The following is a 14,045-nucleotide window of genomic DNA, read 5'->3' on the forward strand; positions in this document are numbered from 1 at the left end:
AGTTGTTGTTGTTGTTTTATGGAATTTGAGCTGATGAAATATGTTTGCAATATATCATAGAAGGGCCCAGTTAAAGATTAAGCAAATATTATTCTTTCTTCTCCTAATAGCTAACAAGAGAAGTCATAATAACTCTTGTATTTATAAATTTTGAAAAACTTTCTTGGAATACAAAAGGCCCCATTAGTATCAAGAGAGACAAAATCCATAAAATCCATGGAAGGTCCCTAACAGAACTGAATCTTCTATTATTCTGTTTCAATGATAAAGCTGCCAAATCAATGCCATCAAACTGAGGACAAAATTAGAAATTTTCTCTGCTTATCAAAATGAGAAAATTAATATTTGTTTCCATAATAGCATAATTTCCAAATGTGTTTGATAGTATCACTTCAATGAATTACACTTGCCAATTTTATTCAGACCACCATCAATGTAATGTGATTTTTACAAATTTAAATTGCCTCTGTTCCTGACAATTACTTTTAAAACTTTGCTTTTGCTGAAATTACATATTTTTGAACTCATTAGATTAAGAGAACTATAATCAAATTTTCAATATTTCTCAATAAGTCTTAGTGTAAGAGCATAACATTATACACTTCATAAATGTCATTTGCTAAATGACTTACCTATAAAAATCTCCTTAAATTAAAAATGCCAATAATTTTTTTGTGTGGAATAATTCTCGGAAATTTGAAAAATAGTCATACCAGAAGATAGTTGTAATGAAGACAATTAGATTATTTACTCATTATTTTACCCTGACCATTAGGCACTTGTAGGAAATTTCTCAGACTATTGTATCTCAAGTAATATTTTTGACACACCAGCAGGAGGGAAAAGAGTTCCAAATTTGAAAACAAAGCTAAAATAACTTTTTTAATAATATTGTCCTAAAATTCCTACTATTATTCTCTATGTTTTCTAATAAGAGCAAGAACAGTTTAGGTTAAAATTTATCTGAGAATCTTACTACAAAATGTTAACTTTTTGTGTGTGGGGTGCAAAATTGCCCAATCTATCTGCAAAGAATCTACCTTATGTAATTATTTTTAAATGATGTAAATCAATTATATATTAATAAATGTTTATTCTTGCATTATTCTTAGATAACTGACTAAATGTATATTACTATATCACTAATATTTACTTATAATCATCAAACTTTATTGCATTACACTGAACTGATTAATATTGACTGGATTGGAAAAGGGGTTCAAATGAACCATTTCTCACATATGATGGAACATAGGTAGTATAACAATTCAAATAATTTTCAAAGGTTACTGTCTCAGGAAAACATTTGTTGACCCTTCCCAAATTCTGCAAAGTCACTATCAACTTGATATTCTTACCATCTTTCTATTGCTTCCTTTATTATTAAAGATTGACCTGTACTAAATTGCATTCCGCCACACAGCTTCTTTTGAATGAAATGAAGTGAGACCAGAAAAAAAAAAAGATTAGTAGACTATTTTCATTTCAGATTTCCTTCACTGACTTTTTAATTCTGGAAACAAGGAATTTTAACTTGGTTCTATGCTATTTTTTATCTTTGCACATGTATAACTGTTATATCCTCAACTATAATATAAAGTTTTGGTCAAGGGAACAAAAAAAGTACTAGCACAATATCTCAGGTATAGCATTAGTACTTTGCTATAATCCACAAATACTGAATCAAAATCAACAAATCTAGAAGTTATTCCTATGAATGCCTTTTATTTTCTTAGATGCTAGTGTACATAAATCAATCTTCATCTCTTAGCATTTCTATCAGGTAAAATCAGCACATAATTTAGATTTTAATGTTAAGAAAAGTGGGCTTGCATATGACATATTGAGAACATGCTAGGAAAAAAATGGTCACTATTCTAAAAAAACTTGTTTTTAGTGACAATGGGAAAAACTAAAAGTTCTAAGAATATAAGATTGAGTTGCTTTGTCTAGGTGGTGTCTTAGTTCCATTCCAACTTTTAAGCTATGGACCTATTCATACATATAATCCTTAATAATCTTTACATTGTGTGTCCAATTTTAAATAATTTGATTCTAAGCCATTAGCATTTTTCTTTATTGAAGTTTCTCTTTGATTGATAGCTTTTTAAAGTTCACTTGACTCAAGAACATTTAGCATCTAACATCTATACACTTTCAAATCATCTCAAATTGCATGGAAATCTGGACTCTAATTGCTTTAAAAAGTGTATCTAGCTGTGCTGAAACATCTGGATGAACAAATCGATTTTTTTTTCGTAATTTTATTGAACTTAATGGTACATAGTCATAATTCCCACTGTGGACGAAGGAAAAGAAAATACAACTTCCCCTCAAATATCTATTTCTTTTTTCTTTTTTTGCAATGATAAGGTACTATACTTCTCGAAGCAATTCCAGGTATGTAAATTCAAAGGAAAGAACTTTATGAACTGTATTGGAATACACAAATGTACATTTAAATAGCAATATAACTCTAACATAGGTAGGCTATTGTCACCATTTAATCAATACAAAAACAAACGGAGAGAAATTAATGGAATGTCTATGTGATTACAGCAAAAGCAGGGCTAGAATCCAGTCTTATGATTCCAAGAGTAGTGGAAGTTATACTACATTGTTATACTACAGTTACACTCTATTTCACTTTCTCCTGGAAGTAGACTTTGCTCTTACTTTGTAAAGCTGTGGGGTGGAGCCAAGATGGCAGAGTAGAAGCAGTGACTTACTTGAGCTCTCCCCTAAAACCCTCCAAATACCTATAAAAATGGCTCTAAACAAATTCTAAAGCAGCAGAACCCACAAAAAGACAGAGTGAAACAAATGTCCAGCCCAAGAAAACCTGGATGGTTGATCTGAAAGGTATTGTGCACCAGACTGGTAGAGGAGCTCAGTTTGGTGTGAGCCAACAGGCCGCAGTGAAGCTGAAACAGCCTAAGAGGACAGAATCACAGGCAGCTGTGGCAGTTTCCAGACCTCCCAACCATGAATAACAAAGACAACTTAGAAGGTCAGTGGGAAAAGTCTGTTTCTGCAGTGAGAGAGAAGCTAGGTCTCAGTCCTAGAACAGAGCACGGTCTGCCTCCTAAGCTTCAGGCCTACAGACTGAGGGGGAATTGGGTGGCTGATCAGAGGGGGATTGCAGGGATCTCTTTGCCAGTGCTGAGCGAGGAATCTCTTGCTTTTCATGTGCTTGGATCTGGATCACAGTTCTGAGGGGCGGTCCTGGGGCAAGGAGGCTCTGGCATGGTGGAGCTTGTAGTGACGGTGGAGAGAAAATTCTCCTCACAGTTGCAAGATAGAAAAGACTGCTTGTGGTTACTCATAGGCCAGAGCACAGGTCAGCAAAAGAATAAATACCTCTCCCTCTTATCACACCACCTTGGAAGAACTGAAAATTTACAGGTCCCTAGAAGTATCTCTGAAAACAGCTACATAAACCCCTGAAGCTTGGGACAATACATTCACCACATTGGAAGCAGACCACTACCTTAATAAAGATTTTATAAATCAAGTAATTGTCTGGGATCATGAACAAGCCTCACAAGTAATGTCAGACCATAGAATCTTTTTTTGGTAACAAAGAGGATCAAAACATACAACCAGAAGAAGACAAAAAAGTCAAAGCTCCTACATCCAAAGCCTCCAAGAATAATATGAACCAGTCCCAGGCCTTGGAAGAGCTCAAAAAGGATTTTGAGAAACAAGTAAGAGAAATAGAGGAAAAACTGGGAAGAGAAATGAGAGTGATCCAAGAAAATCATGAAAAACAAGTCAACAACTTCCTAAAAGAAACCAAAAAAAAAAAAACCTAAGAAAATAACACCTTAAAAAATAGCCTAACCCAAATGGCAAAAGAGGTACAAAAAGCCCATAAGGAGAAGAATGCCCTAAAAAGGGAAATTGGCCAAATGAAAAAGGAAGTCCAAAAGCTTACTGAAGAAAATACTTCCTTAAAAATTGGAATGGAGCACTTGGAAGCTAGTGACTTTATGAGAAATCAAGACACTGTAAAACAAATCCAAAAGAATGAGAAATTAGAAAACAATGTGAAATATCTCATTGGAAAAACAACTGACCTGGAAAATAGATCCAGGAAAGAGAATTTAAAAATTATTAGACTATCTGAAAGCCATGATCAAAGAAAAAAAAGAGTCTAGACATCATCTTACAGGAAATTATCAAGGAAAACTGCCCTAATAATTTAGAACCAGAGGACAAAATAGAAATTGAAAGAATCCACCAATCTCCTCCTGAAAGAGATCCCAAAAGGAAAACCCCTAGGAATATCATAGCCAAATTACAGAGTGCCCAAGTCAAAGAGAAAATTTTACAAGCAGCCAGAAAGAAACAATTCAAGTATTGTGGAAACACAATCACTATAACACAAGATTTAGCAGCTTCTATATTAAGGAACTGGGGGGCATGGAATATAATATTCTGGAGGGCAAAGGAGATAGGATTACAAACAACAATCACCTACCCAGAAAATCTAAGTATAATCCTTCAGGGGGGAAAAATGGTCATTCAGTGAAATAAAGGACTTTCAAGCATTCTTGATGAAAAGATCAGAGCTGAATGGAAAATTTGACTTTCAAATACAAGACTGAAGTGGAACATGAAGAGGTAAACAGGAAAGAGAAATCATAAGAGACTTCTTAAGGTTGAATTGTTCACATTCCTGCATGGAAAGATGATATTCATAACTCATGATACATTTGTCAGTATTAGGGAAGTTGGAGGAAAAAAATTATATGTATGTGTGGATAGATAGATAGATAGAGAGATAGATAGATAGATAGATAGATAGATGGCACAGGGTGAGTTGAAGATGAAGTGGTCATGTCTGGAGAATAAAATTAAGGGGTGAGAGAGAATTATACTGGGAGAAGGAGAAAGGGAGAGATAGAACAGGGTAAATTATCTCACAAAAAACAGAAAAGTCTCTCACAGTGGAGGGGAAACAGGGGAAGGTGAGAGGGAATGAGGGAATCTTATTCTCATCAGATTTGGCTTAAGGAGAGAATAACATACATACTCAATTGGGTATGGAAATCTGTCTTACCCTACAGGAAAATAGGGAGAGAAGGGGACAAGAGAGCAGGGGAATGATAGAGGGGAGGGCAGGTTGGGAAAGGGGGTAATCAGAAGCAAACTCTTCTGAAGAGGGACAGGGTCAAAAGAAAAAATAGAATAAATGGAAGGAGGATAAGATTAAGGGAAACAGAGTTAGTTTTTCACAACATGACTACTATAGAAGTGTTTGGCATAAAAGCACATGTATAATCTATGTTGAGTTGCTTGCCTTTTCAATGAGGGTAGGTGGGGAGGGAGGAAGAGAAAATTTGGAACCCAAAGCTTTAAAAGCACATGTTTAAAAAAATGTTTTCACATGCAACTGGGAAATAAGAAATATAGGAAATGGGGTATGGAAATCTATCCTGTCCTACAGGAAAATAGAAATGTAAGGGGATAAGAGAAGGGAGGAAGAGATAGAAGGGAGGGCAGACTAGTGAAGGGATATTCAGAATGCATGCCATCTTGGGGTGGGGAGAGGGGTGAGATAGGGTGCATATTTGAAACTCAAAATCTTGTGGAAGTAAATGTTGAAAACTTGAAATAAACAAATTTTAAAAAGTAAAGCTCTATATGGTTGAACCCGTATCAGGTTAGGAATAGCTCACTTTCTATATGTGATGGCTTATATCTTTGTTAACTTCCTGGGGTGTATATCTGTAAAATGAAGATATTCCTCTAAATACTCTCTCCATTTTGAATATGATCCTATGACAAACTTTTCACAATTTGAAAACCAACTTTGTTTCAATTCAGTTCAATGAATATATATCAGTGATGAAGTAACTTTAAATAACTGCTATGTATTGTGTTATATTGTGAAGCTACAAAGAGGAAAAATAGCATTGAAAAACAGGATTTAATAAGCATAAATCACATCCATACATATGGTTGTAATAACATGCTATACTATAATAGATAGATAGGTGAACCAAACATAAAGATGAAAGACTAGAGATTAAAGAGAGATTAAGCAAGACTGGAAGCTGATCTGGATCTTATCATAAGAGGAAAGTAATACAAAATACATATTTCTCAAATTTGAAACCCAAATTACATGAAGAGTACATGACAGATATGCTTTAAAATAAATAGTGATTTATGCATGCAAATGTATAAGGAAATAAAGGGCATCCCAAGGATTACCACCTTGGTTTATTATATTTATTTCCATTTATAACTTGCTGTTTATAGCAAGCACTAATTTTATGTTCAAGGCACTATGCTAGTTCCCTTTTTGGTCCTGTGCCCAAAAAATTTACATTATCTTCAAGAAGATAAGAGATAGAAGATAGCATAGAATGAAGTCTTGTCATCTCTAATTAATATGAAGAGGAGAAGACAGAAAATGGAGACTAAGAATATACCATCCTGAAGTTCTCCCAGGACTTTTTATGAAATTTTAATTAAAAAATTCCTAAATATATTCACTTGGACTATCTTAAAACAAATATTACATGAAATATTTATTATCAACTACATCCAACATATCTTAATTGTGACATGGATCTACACATAAACTTATGAATCCTTCTTAGTTGCCATTTAGTATAATGACGAAACTAACTTCTCCCCAATTCCTTTCTTTTCACATCTGGGAGATGACTTTTAGGGCAAATAGATACCCATTTTTGTAATCATGGTTTCCTCTATGACATTAAAAGAGGCACTAGGGCTCAGGACCTTACAGCCTCTTAGGTCAACTACATAGAATTTATTTGCTTCTACCTGGCACGAGATTTTACAGCTCAAACACTGAATATGGAATCAACTCTGAGTTTGAAATTTCTACCCTTTTTTACATTCATTTCCTAATATTCTATTTCAACTCTATATGCATTCCACTGGGTCTATCTCTCTGTCCAAGTCTCCATCTCTCTCTTTGTCTGTCTCTGTCTCTCCGTTGCTCTGCCTTTGTCTCTGTGCCTCATTCCCCTTCTCTCCCTCCCTCTTCTTCTTCCCTCCCTCACTTAGTGACTAATGAGTGACCACTCACCAGTTCATCACAAATTTACCTGATTATCCTGATTTGTATAATCTATATCTATATCTGTGTGTGTGTGTGTGTGTGTGTGCATGTGTATATTTCTCCCTTTTATGTTGGAACTAATTCTTAGGATCTTATCTATAGTCTTAAGTATCATATTTGCTTGGAGACTGAAAATTATTATGAATTTTGTCTGTTTCTGTTTTTGGTCAGCTTCCTATCCTGAGTCTCAATAAGGCAATTGGTAAGCTATAAAAATAAGATTGTCTTTCCTCCTCTGTATCTAGAATGTGTAGATCACTACAATTCAGATCCTGATTCACTCAAATTTGACCTTTTTCAGTGAAGCACTTCAGTTGGTGGCATGTCTTTCTGACTTTCTGGCTAATAGTTATTCAGTTTCAAGTATTTCGTTGGTGGTAGTAAACTTCCAAACAAGTATTAGGTCCAAATTTATTTGAAATGAAAATGCATAGTTTTAGGATTCCAAATATGAATTTACTGAAGGAGACACCTCTGCTAGAGTAAATTTTAAAAAATACTTTATTTGTCCAAGAAAAACTGAAAATTTGCTGCTTGCTTTGAGTGGTGGTAGGTTAAACATTTTCTTGCAAAGCGAAATTTTCAAATGACTTTCATTAAGGATCATGGTTACATTATGACTTGAAATACTTTTCTTAGAGAAATAGTGAAAACAGCAAGAAATTGAGGGATATTTTCTGGTTAGAATTGACAAATATGTAACACACTCCTATAATCCCAGCTACCAGAGAGGGTGAAAGAGAATTCTATGTAGCAGGTACTGTGCTAGTCACTAGACATGCAAAGAAAAAAATTGGTCATTATCCTCAAGTAACTTACATTTGTTAGAAACGAATAAGAAAAAATGCAGAAAAGATTATACAAAGATATATACATAGTAATTACAAATTAATTTTAGAGCAAAGAGAATTACTTGGGAAGAGTTAGGAAAAGCTTAATATGAGACCATTGCTTTGATGAAAACTATAAATTTTATGAGGTGGAAGTAAGAAGAAAGAGCAAATCAGGTATGAAGATCAACTTGTGCAAATGAATAGAGGTAGGAAATGGAAAGTTGTATAAAAGGAATAGCGGGGAATTCAGTTGCTGAACATAGGTCTTCAAACAAAATGAAGCCAACACATTTGGCTCTCAGTTCTCAATGTGCTATAGGTGAAATTAGAAATGGTAGTAAAGGCAGCAGAATTGAAGAAAGTAGTAGGACTAGGCAAAATATACACAGAAGTGTCATTTCAACTTCATCAAGAGTATGTCAGGGACTATTGTGTCAGTCTAAATGTAATGGATGAATGGAGCTGCTATCCTTGATGAAGAAAACCTTTGAAAATAGGAAAATTTGTTATTCACTTATTTTTTTTTCCATTTAGCTAAATATTGCATTGGGATAAATCCAGTTTAATTGGCTCTCACCTAAATTTCTACAACTTTTTTTTCCCTTCACTCCTTCTAGCTCTTTCATGAGTTGATGTTTCTTATAATCCTCCACCATCTTCTTTCATAAAAATCTATGATGTAACATATTTTAAGGGGCTGTTGTTATTAGCCACCATTTTTTTTAACTTGGCAAGATAACAAATGTTTGCTAGCTTTAAAGGTTTCTAGGTTTTTATTAGATATTTTCATTGCATGACTTGATTTGCTTCAGTTCACCTTCCTTAGAAAAGGTGTCAATCTATGTCAATAACTGTTCTCTTATCCATTTCCCATAATTTTTGGCATCAACAGTTTGTTTATATAGCTCAAGTTGGAGTTTCCTTAATTTTAAGCTACATATTACAATTTTTATTTCTTCTTCTGATTTTCATTTTTGCTCTAATAGTATCTAAGGTTGAAGATCCTCATTTCTGGAATATATTGTCTCACTTTTATTTCTTCTGATTTTGATCTCTGCTCTGGTAAGTCAGTGATCTGAGTGCACACACACACACACACACACACACAGATTTGAAAACAACTTCCTTGTGTGTTCCTTGATGTTGCTTGAACAAGACACTTCATCTCCCAAATCTGGACATTTGCACTGGAATATGCCTGGGATGCTCTGCCTCTTCATATCCACCTACTAGCTTCCATGACTCCTTTTAAATACCAATTAAAATCTTACCTTCTATAGGAAGGCTTTTCAGATCATTCTTAATTTTAATAACTTTCCTCTAGTGATTACCAATAATTTATCCTGCATGTACTTTGTGCTTAGTTGTATATGTATTATTTCTCTCTCCTCCCCAATTAGACTATAAACTCCTTTAGAGTAGGGGCTTTTTGTCTTTTTTTTTTGTATCACCAGTGCTTAGCATATAGTAGGTGTTTGTTTACTGATGACAATAATAATTAGTTATTTTCTTTTAAAATATTGAATTTAATTTCTCTGTGAGGTTATCTGGTGCTTATTATTTCCTATGTCCCCTTCAACCACCTGCTTTTAAAAAATAGTCATGAAATGTAGAAGTGAGACTTCAGCAAAATCAAAAAGTCTGTCCTCTCTCTTTTCTAAATGCTAAAATATGCTTTCAGCAATTAAATACAAATCAAAATTGATAAATCAAAATAAATTAATAAAATTTAAATGTTTTCCAACATTTCTTTCATTATTCTCTTATACCTAGTCATATTATAGTCATGAAGTAGCAAAGTGTATGTTGATTTAATTTCTACCTATGGACCTGATAAGATGCAGCATGATATAGGAGATGAGAGCCAAACTTCAAGCCAAGAAAGCATGGGTTCAAGGCCTCTGTCTGATATGTATTGTGTATATGATCTTGGGCAACTCATTTAAATTGGTGTTCTAGGCAACTCTATCTATATGTACTTTAAAAAAAAATTGAGGGAACTACACCAAATTAGAAATGACTTCTATGTTTCTCAATGTCTTCAAGGTGAATGACACATTGTTTGCAATGTCATAAAGAAAACTGTGGCATCATAATTTTAGAGACGGAAGGGAATTTAGAGATCATTTAATCAATTTCCTTCAATTTACAGACAACTAAACTGAGGTCTAGGCATATTAAGTGGTTTGCCCAAGGTTACAAAAGGACCATACATAACAGGAAGGATTTGAACCTAGGTCCTCTGATTTCAGATTCCTTTTTAGGTTGTGTTGGATTAGACAGCATCTGAGTTCCTTTCCAACTCAGAAATTATGATTTTTTTTAAGTTGAAAGATCTATATTATCTGAAAATATTACATGGTGTTTTCTATACATTAGTCATGATAAAATATTGTAGCTTCTTTTTTTGTTTATTTTTTGTTTTTAGGCAATTGAGGTTAAGTGACTTGCCCAGGGTCACACAGCTTATAAGTGTCAAGTGTTTGCTCTGAGGCCTCATTTGAACTCAGGTCCTCCTGACTTTGGTGCCAGTGCTCTATCCACTGCTCCCCTTAGGTGCACTTGTAGTTTCTTTAAAAATAACTTTGTCTCCATTTATGATATGATTTCAATACATAGAAAATATATTTGGATATAACTTATATTTTATAATTATATGTTAAAAGTTTAAATCACTAATATTTAAATAAAAAGGTTCTCATTGCACAAAGGAATATGTATGTATCTATGTGTAAAGGCACACATGCATACTTGCATATATTGTCTAACTTTTGACATTAGTGTTTACATTTTATATACCACTATGCAATATCAAGAACTTTTATTAAAAAGTGATTGCAGCATGTCTGAAGCTTAAACATTCCAAGAAAAATTTGCCAAAGAATGCGACTGGTAATATAACTTCTAAAGGATTATGAAGAAAGAAAACTTACTGGACTGCCAGTTAAATGTCATTTGCCAGCCTAATCAGTGATTATATACAACCTCATTTTACATACATGTTGGTTCCTTGTGAATGTGATATTTAAATTACATACAAATTCCTGTATATAAATACTTTTGCCCATAGTACTTAAATTGAAAGGGGTATACTATTGTTTCTCATTTTCTTTTTTTTTATCCTTGATAAAAGAACCAAGAGTAGTAAATAAATTGAAAAACAATAAAATATGAATGCTGTCATTACTACTCTGGCCTAATGGCATATTAAAAATGACAAGGGACTTATGCTTCCTGGAGCCAAGCTGGCAGAGTGAAAAGGTAGTCACTCTCACACACCCCTATCAACCTCTGAAAACCCAGTAAATATCACTCCAGGCAAAAAAAAAAAAAACCTGGAACAGCTGAACTAAAAGAAAGACTGGGAAGCAGCCCAGCAAACCAGTCTCCCAGTGCCTCAGCAAAAATAAGGGAAGTAACAATAAAAAGAGCCCCAGGCAGATAAGCACCCTGCAGCACCCATCTAAAAGGAGCTGAAGAAAGCTAAAGGAAAGGAAAAGCAGGCAACCTAAAATTGTTCTGAAAGTTCCAGCTTTGCTGATTCCAGCCCAACATCAGGTAAGCTGCCAAAACCCTACAACCTCCAATTGCCAACATAAGAGGGCCAAGCACACAAAGACAGTGACCAAGACCTAGGCTCCCAACACAAGAAACTTGGGTCAGTGCTCTCTGTTCCCCAGCAGAAGAGCTCAATCTCTTTAAAGGCCAGGGAATAAAGAGACCATGAGTAAAAAGAAATGTACTGCAGATTCATATTATGAGAAGAGTGGAGATCAAGACAGAAATTCTGAAAAGGACAACATTGTCAACAAACCCACATCTGCAACATCAAAAGGGAGTATGAACTGGTCTGAAGCCCAAAAGTCCTTCTTAGAAGAGCTTAAGACGGATTTTAAAAGTCTAATAAGAGAGGTAGAAGAGTTCTTAAAAAAATACAATTGGCCAACTGGAAAAAAGTACACTGAAGAAAAGAAGTCCCTAAAAAACACAATTGTCAAAATGGAAAAAAAGTGTACGCTGAAGAAAACAAATCCCTCAAAAATACAATTGCCCAATTGGAGAAGGAAGTACAAAAACTAACAGAAGAAAACAATCTGTCAAAAACTAGAATTGGACAAATGGAAACTAATGACTCCATGAGAGAGCAAGAATCAGTTAAACAGAAACAAAAAATCAAAAAATGGATGAAAACTTAAAATACCTCATTGATAAAAAGACTGACCTGGAAAATCAGTCAAGGAGAGACAACTTAAAAATGCTTGGACTACCTGAAAATCATGATGAAAAAAAGAGCCTGGACAGTATCTTTCAGGAAATCATAAAAGAAAACTGCCCTGAAGTCCTAGAACCAGAAGGTAAAATAACCACAGAAAGAATCCACCTCTCACCACCTGAAAGAGATCCCAAATTGACAACGCCAAGGAATATAATAGCAAAATTCCAAAATCACCACATGAAAGTGAAGGTGCTGCAAGCAGCCAGAAAGAAACAATTTAAATATTGTGGAACCACAGTCAGGATTACACAGGACCTTGCAGCTTCTACATTAAAAGATCAAAGGGTGTGGAACAAAATATTCCATAAGGCAAAGGAGCTTGGATTGCAGCCAAGGATCAACTACCCTGCAAAAATGAGCATGATTTTTCAAAGGAGGAGATGGATATTCAACAAAATAGGGGACTTCCAAACCTTCCTCATAAAAAGACCACAGCTCAACAAAAAATTTGATCTTCAAGTACAAAATTCAAGAAAGACATAAAAAGGTAAATGGGACAGAAAGATACAAAATGTTGTTAATAAGGGCAGACTGTTTACATCCCTACAAGAGAAGGTAACACTTGAAACTCTTGAGAATTGTACAGTTATTACGCCATGTTAAAGGAGTATACACAAAGGGAGTGGATATTAGTTGACTTTGATGTAATGAAAAAAAAAATCTAATCAAGTGGGTTAAATGGATCCAAGTAAGTGGATTAGTCTGACCTTAGTCCCCCCCTCCCCCCACCCTCACTGAGGCACTTGGAGGTCCAGGTGTTGGTGTTTACCTGCTGTACCACGTGGGCTTCAGGATCTCCTCCTGGTTGACAGTTGGAGGCTGCATGGATCTGACAGCTTACCTGGTGTTAGGTTGGAATCAGCAAGGCTGAGACTTTAGGAAGACTCTAGGTTGATTTCTTTAGCTCCTTTCAGATGAATGCTGCAGGGTACTTATCAGCCTGGGGCCCTTTGTAGTGCTGCTTCTGTTACTTTTGCTGAGGCATTGGGAGACTTGTTTGCTGGGCTGCTGCACTGCTATTCCCCGACTTTCTTCTAGTTCAGCTGTTACAGGGATTTTTTTTTTCTGGGGTGATATTTTCTGGGTTTTCAGAGGTTGGTAGGGGAGGGTGAGAGTGACTACCTTTTTACTCTACCATCTTGGATTCTGGAAGAGGAAGTTCATGAGATTATTAAAAACAGCACCTTCTGCTGTTAACAATGGACATAGTCAAGAATTTAACAAGGATTTTTTATACTTTTCTTACATGCCAGGCATTGTATTAAGTGCTTAGAATACTGTCTACCCTCAAGAAACTCACATTCTACTTATAGGAACAACATGCAAAAAATAGATATATTGAAGATGCAGGATAAATTGGAGATAATTTCACAGGGAAGATATCTGTGACATAGGAATTTGGAAAAGGCCTCTTGCAGAGGGTGGGATTTCAATGAATATTTAAAGGAAGACAGGAGGTGGAAGTCAGGAGGGAGAGTATTCCAAGAATGAGAGCAATCAGTAAAAAAGGAGAATCTGGTGATGGACTACTTTATGGGAAGAATAGAGAGTAGGTCAATATTACTGTATCATATAGTACAGTATGTTGGTGTTCTTGACTCTTTAATGCCTTGAATACAAAATACAGGGTAAACTCTATGAGCAAGTGTCCAACTTATCTAACTTTTGTATTGCCTTCCATTTGGAATAATGATTTACACAGAACAACCACTTTAAATGCAACCATTGAATATAAAATGAGTAAAAGAAAGAATTAATGAAGAAATAGGCATATGTATTATACATAGTGCTAATTGTTTGGGAACTTCAGAGGCAATTACCATAATTGGAG

This window comes from Phascolarctos cinereus, unplaced genomic scaffold (genome assembly GCF_003287225.1).
Source record: "Phascolarctos cinereus isolate Bilbo 61053 unplaced genomic scaffold, phaCin_HiC Scaffold_9;HRSCAF=440, whole genome shotgun sequence".
Lineage (NCBI taxonomy): Eukaryota > Metazoa > Chordata > Mammalia > Diprotodontia > Phascolarctidae > Phascolarctos > Phascolarctos cinereus.